Source organism: Microtus ochrogaster, unplaced genomic scaffold, assembly GCF_000317375.1.
Source record: "Microtus ochrogaster isolate Prairie Vole_2 unplaced genomic scaffold, MicOch1.0 UNK24, whole genome shotgun sequence".
Lineage (NCBI taxonomy): Eukaryota > Metazoa > Chordata > Mammalia > Rodentia > Cricetidae > Microtus > Microtus ochrogaster.
The window spans coordinates 787,712-793,894 of record NW_004949122.1 but is presented as its reverse complement, the minus strand read 5'-3'; positions in this window follow the sequence as shown (position 1 = coordinate 793,894).

Sequence of the window (6,183 nt, the reverse complement as noted above, 5' to 3'; positions counted from 1 at the left end):
CCAGGTGCGAGAGTTAGCCTAGAAGAGGCTAGATAGAAATGGGCCAAGCAGTGTTTAAAAGAATACAGTTTCCATGTAATTATTTCGGGGCATAAGGTAAAGCTAGCCGTGAGGGCGGCCTGGTGCCAGGGACACAGCCCTGCCGCTCTTATTACAACAGTCAAGATTCATGGGTCTGATGTATCAGCTGCAGGAGAGAGGCACTGTGTGGAATACCATGAGAATAACCTTACCCCATGAACACACTGAAAGGGTGGATGTAATAGAGGAGAAGAAGCCTAGGCTCATGAACTTATCCCTCTGTCTCCTGGAAACCTCCAAAGAACTGGGGCTCTGACTAGGAAGCAATGGCTCATTGTTGGCTGGTGCTTACAGAGAGAAGACCTCATGCAAAACTGATTTAAAGTCAGGGTCTGCATTTGTGACACGCTCTTACAAGGCTGGAACATGTTAGAAATGAATTTGTGTTTAATGCTCCATCTTTCCCTCACTCTATTTTGGTCTCCCTCCTCTTTCTGGCCCATCAGGTGTTCTAGAGAAGGCATTCAGTCTGTTTTTCCCAGAAATAGCCCTATCTAATTCCCATTGGTGGATTTACTAGAAAACAAATACATCTGGAAGGTATTTATTCAAGTGATCTCAGAGAGATGGTAAGTCTTTACAAAAGATGACATTTCAAGTGGCCACTTCCGGTTCCCTAGTGGATACATCTTTTGTGTTATCTAGTCTAAACTTGGAAATAAAACAGAACCCCTGTTTTAAAGACTGTTATGTCCCAGTGTAAGCCCTTCATCTAGGTTTTGCCAAAGATGGCAGGGAACGCCAAGCAGTTCAATTCCATTAGTCTCTTTTTATTAACACAAATCCAGGATTAAAACAGATACTGAATTTTCTCTTATATTTAGAACTCAAGCATTACTGTTTACACGTGAATTGTTTTTCCACAATACAATTGTAATTAAAACAATAAATGCACCTGCTTATGGGGCAAACACATGGAGGATGTGCCAGACAGCTGCTGTGCATAACTAGGTTTCTATCAACAAAAATGATGATTATCTCCAACTTACAAGGAAAGTATGGTTCGGGGGGGGGGGGGTGAAGGGATTTGCACAGATCCACAGACCCTTACGCCATTCATTTTGCCTCATGCTCCTCAAAGTTTTATCTTCCTCTGTAAAGTGAAAGCCCCAGGTCTATCGAGGCTCACTGTGCTTCCCCCCTTTTTTAGAGACTTTGTCACTTTTATTCATGGGGATAATGGGCATATTCATGGCCCAGCTCACTCTCTCATCTCATCCACCCAATCCCCACTCCCTCCCTCCTTCCTCCCAACCAGTCCCCCTCCTTCTTCATGTCTTTTTCGGGTTGCAGGTCTTGTGTGGCCACTGTTTCTGTGTGTCCATGGCTGTCACGACCTGGCCTTTCCCAGGACACCACATTTCATGGCCTTCCTCCCTCTCCTCTACCTCCCACAATGTTTCTGCTGCTTCTTCCGTTAGTTTCCTTGGGTTTGGAGGAGGAGTTATAAATGTCCTCATTAGGACTGAGGACCCCAACAGCCCCTTATTTCAGCACTTGGCCAGCTGCACACCTCTGCATAACCTGTCACCCCTGCCAAAAGAATCATCTTTTGTCAAGACTGAGAGCAGAGCTCGTCTGCAGGTCTAAACACGGTGTATTTACAGTCAGTTTGGTCACTTGTCTGTTTCCCAGAACATCGGTAGCAATGCTCTCTTACCAAACACTTCTTGCCCAGGGTCTGTGGCCTCTGCAGTCACAGGCTTTTAACATACATGCACATACACCAAAGAAGAATCTTTTATAATATAAAATATTTGAATGATGACTATTTAAACCAAAAATCAACTGATGAACACATTATGATTCTGTATTTGTAAATAAAAGCACACTTTAATGTGTTCAGTAAATAAACATTAAGATCCTACTATGAATACGTCAAACTTACAGATATTGGTGTGTGTGCATGTGTATGCATGCGTGTGCTTGTGTGTGGGTGTTAAAAATTCTAATGTTATTTTATAGTTTCCAGTTCCCAAAGAAAATATATTAACTTTCTTTTATAAAATAAACCTTATTATTAAAAAAAAACTTGCAAATAAAATAAAATAAAAAAGTCACACACCCAAATCAACCAGAAGTAAAGTCTTTACAACTTAATGAACTTATATATGGTTAGAACTGACATTCAAAATCCTGGGCATCTATGCGTACATCCGGGTACAGCACCGCATAGAGAAAAGAGGACAAGAAAGGTAAACATTCGGGAATGAGAGAGCACTGAATGCAGGGAATGGGCAAAAGTTATGAAAGATGATATACTGCTGATTGCTTTGCTAGTTCTCAGTCTGTCTTTTCTTTTTTGATTTAGTGGTAGATAAGTGCACGTGATACTGAGCAGGTAAAATTCAATACAAAGTTTTACAGCTTCCCTTTCAGATGCATTCACAGGCTCTTGTTCAGTAAGTACATGTGCTCCCTCCGGTGGACTGGATTTCAGCGCCTCCAGAAAGTGTCAGTCATGTTACTATTGTACCCGTGGGGCATATTTTGCTTGGCATATGGGTACTGTAGCCTTCAGTGTTCACAGCTGGGAAAGACCATAGATGGATTTTCTCCTAGCAGGCTGCCTAGAACCTTCTGATACTATGGATGCTGGCTAATAGAGAAAAAGCTTCCAGATTGGTTCCAGTTTGACTCCTCTGTAGCCTGTATCCAAAGTGTGTGATGTTTCCAGCAAAGGGTCTTACCATCTAGTAAGAGCCATGGTAAAATCCTGTATTGTTTGGGGAGCTTTTGGAGGCTCTCTGGCCAACAACTCCATAATGGTAAAAATAAAACTCCTGAGTGGTGGCAGTGGGCAGCTGGCCATAAGACCACAGTGGTCCATGAAGGCAGCCAGTCCCAGGCAGGGAGCCCTGAGTGGCCTGCGGGCCATGAGGGCCAGGGGTCCTAGGCAGGGAGTGGAGTGGTGGCTGAGAGACCTAGACAGAGCAATGGAGCAGCCAATCCCACGAGGAGCTGCATCTGCTGTGTGTGAGAAACAGACAGATAGGCCCACCACGCAGACTGAGGTTAGACATTTATTTAGTGGGTTATGGAGGGGAAAGGGAAAGGGGGAAGAGGAGAAGGGATGAGAGCAGAGAGGAGTATTGGGGAGAAAGGAAGATCTGCCTACCTCTGCAGTGGACAGGGGAGGGAGTGGGCAGGGCTTGTTTCTTAAAGGGACAGGACAGACCATTACAAACTCAGTATAGTCCAATATTTATACTAAAATCTATTTACAGCAGTGACTTTAGAGATGTGGTCCACAACTACAGAATACGTATCCTCCAAGAAAGGTCTAGAAAAGTTGATTATTTGTCTTAGTGTTAGACTTAATGAATCAGACACTGGAGTGGGGAAGGGTGGGGTGGGGTGCAGTTTCGCCTTTGTCGAACACTCTCTACTGTTCTAATGCACTGTTTGAGAACCACCACTTAGATTTGAAAATGGGGCATATGCATTGTCAGGGTAGTTACTCATCCCTCGACATCCCACTGGTGCTGGAACAGGCTTCTCATCCTCTCCACTCCCTCAGAGAGCTAGCACATGTTTAGCCATCTGAGAAAGCTTCCTGTGTGTTTTGTTTTTGTTAAAACAGGGCACACAAGCTGTTTAAGTAAACAGGCAACACTTGAACTAAATTTAACTGGGATGTTGTGGTAGATTGGACTTTCTGGTTGACATTTTTGTTTTTCTCCGCTTCGGCTTTCATCCATAACAGGAAGTGAAAGCTCTGAAGGACCACAGGACCTGCTCTAGGTATTTCCGGGCTGGCTGAGACCAGAGAGTGGCGGAAAAGACAAATCTTTCTTGTTAGATAACAGTCCAGGTTGATTTCTAAATCAGGGTGCACATGATCAAAGGTCTCTTAGGTACAGATCAGCACCCCAAACTTTGATGCTTATCTGAGCAAACAACTCTCGACTCTCCTCAACCAGCTCTAGAGGGCAGGTGCCCGAGATAAGGGATAAGTCAACACTGAGGAATGAGGGTAACTGTATTCCACTCTGCAGCTGCCTTCTCTTTTAACTTGTTATGGCACAGGTAATCAAAACATTCTGTAACTTGAACACTGGGGGCTTAGAACCTGGAGAAAAGCAGTTTTCATACAGGAGTTCTTTTGGTGCAGCAAAATAAGCAAACATCAACTGCCCCTCACCCCCCAGAAGAATTTTACCGAAGCTGAGACTAAGTGACAGCTCTCTTCTAGTCTGTGGCATATAAAGCAAAGGAAAGCATACAGAAGTAGAACAGATACAACATTCTATACTGTATTTCCTAGATTTTTGGTTGTGAGCCTAGCTTTTAATGGCTGAGCCATCTTTCCAGACCTGTATTTCCTAGATTTTATATTTTAGCTTAGTTTTTTCTTTTTGTTTTCTCCTCTTTCTTTTTTTCTTTCTTTCCTTCCTTCCTTCCTTCCTTCCTTCCTTCCTTCCTTCCTTTCTCTCTTCCTTTCTTTTCAGAGACAGGGTTTCTCTGGCTGTCCTGGAACTCACTCTGTAGACCAGGCTGACCTTGAACTCACAGAGATCTCCTTGCCTCTGTCTTCCCAGATTAAAGGTGTGCACCACCACCTCCTGGCTCGTTACTTGTTTCTATAGGGAAGAATATTTACACCAGAAGAAATTTAGATTACTTTAAAAACAATGAAGCTTCCGAATTTGTGAATCAGACATAGGCATTTGGTGCACAGCTGGGGAACTGACTAAGTCTGTTCATCTGGAAAGGAAGCAGAGAAGAAAAGTTTCGCTTTTACCAGAACTCAAGTGAGAAGTCACCCATTGCTACACCCAAGCAAAGTAACACCAGAGCGACACCTCCATCATACCCATGCTTCAGAATCCTTAAAGCCACTAGTCTGGCAGTGCTGCCAGAATAAACGGAACCAGTTAGTCGGCACCAACCGAAAGATACCTGGAAGTTAAATATCCGCTGGTTTTCATTGCTGGACTCATGAATGACTGACATAATGGCAGTTTTAAACACCGTTATGAACATGTCAGACCTCAAAGTGTCTGGAACGATCAATGTGTGCAGTTCACTCCCTGACATCACACTTGTCAGGGTTTTCTCAAATACCCATGTGCCACGTGAGCTTTCTCTCTAAAAGACTACGGACGCATCATCCCTATCTTCCTGGAACTTAAAATACTAAGTCAGTTGGGGCAGTTTCTGAGAACTCTAAGGCTAGATAAAGAGTCTTGGCTTCTAAGGAGTTCTGTTGTGGCCTCTGAGCTTTGCTTTAGACCTCCACCTTGTGGTTAGATGTTTAAAATGTAGATTCTTGGAGCTTTGGGGATTCTCGGTTATAGATTCTTTTAAAAAGAAACCAACACAAACATTGATTGGATATTTAGAAATTTATAATTTAGACTGAGTGTGCTTCTGATTGATTTTTCCCTCTGGGTCCTTTATGGACCCCTTAAAGCATGTTAAAATATGATTGTATTAGTTCCCTGCTTCCCTTTTCTCCCTCCAACCCCTATGTTCCCTTCCCCAAACCCTCCACTATGCCCACCAACTCCCTCTCCAATTAACAGTGCCTTTTTCTATAATAATTGCATAGGTAAATACAACCTGCTGTGTCCATTTAATGTTGCTTTGTGTATACGATTTCAGGGACAACCACTTTGTATTGAATACTGAGCAGGGGCTCATTCCTGGGAGAGGCTAAATCTCCCCATCCCCTCCGCAGTCTGTAGTTTTTTTGTCTAGCAGTGGGATTCCTTGAGATGAAGCTTCTGCCTTTAACATTAGCATGCCAATTAATCGACTGATTAATTAATTAATTAATTTCATCATTGTTGAGGTCTTGTTTAGGCAGCTGTGTTGTTCAGTATTATGAGTGAAGCTTTCCTAACATTTCCGAGAGACACAATCTCACAATATGAGCCATTCGTTTTTTTAGGATTAATTTTTTTAAAATTTATTTATTTATTAAGGATTTCTGCCTCCTCACCTCCACCGCCTCCCATTTCCCTCCCCCTCCCCCAATCAAGTCCCTCTCCCTCATCAGCTAGAAGAGCAATCAGGGTTCCCTGACCTGTGAGAAGTCCAAGGACCGCCCACCTCCATCCAGGTCTAGTAAGGTGAGCATCCAAACTGCCTAGGCTC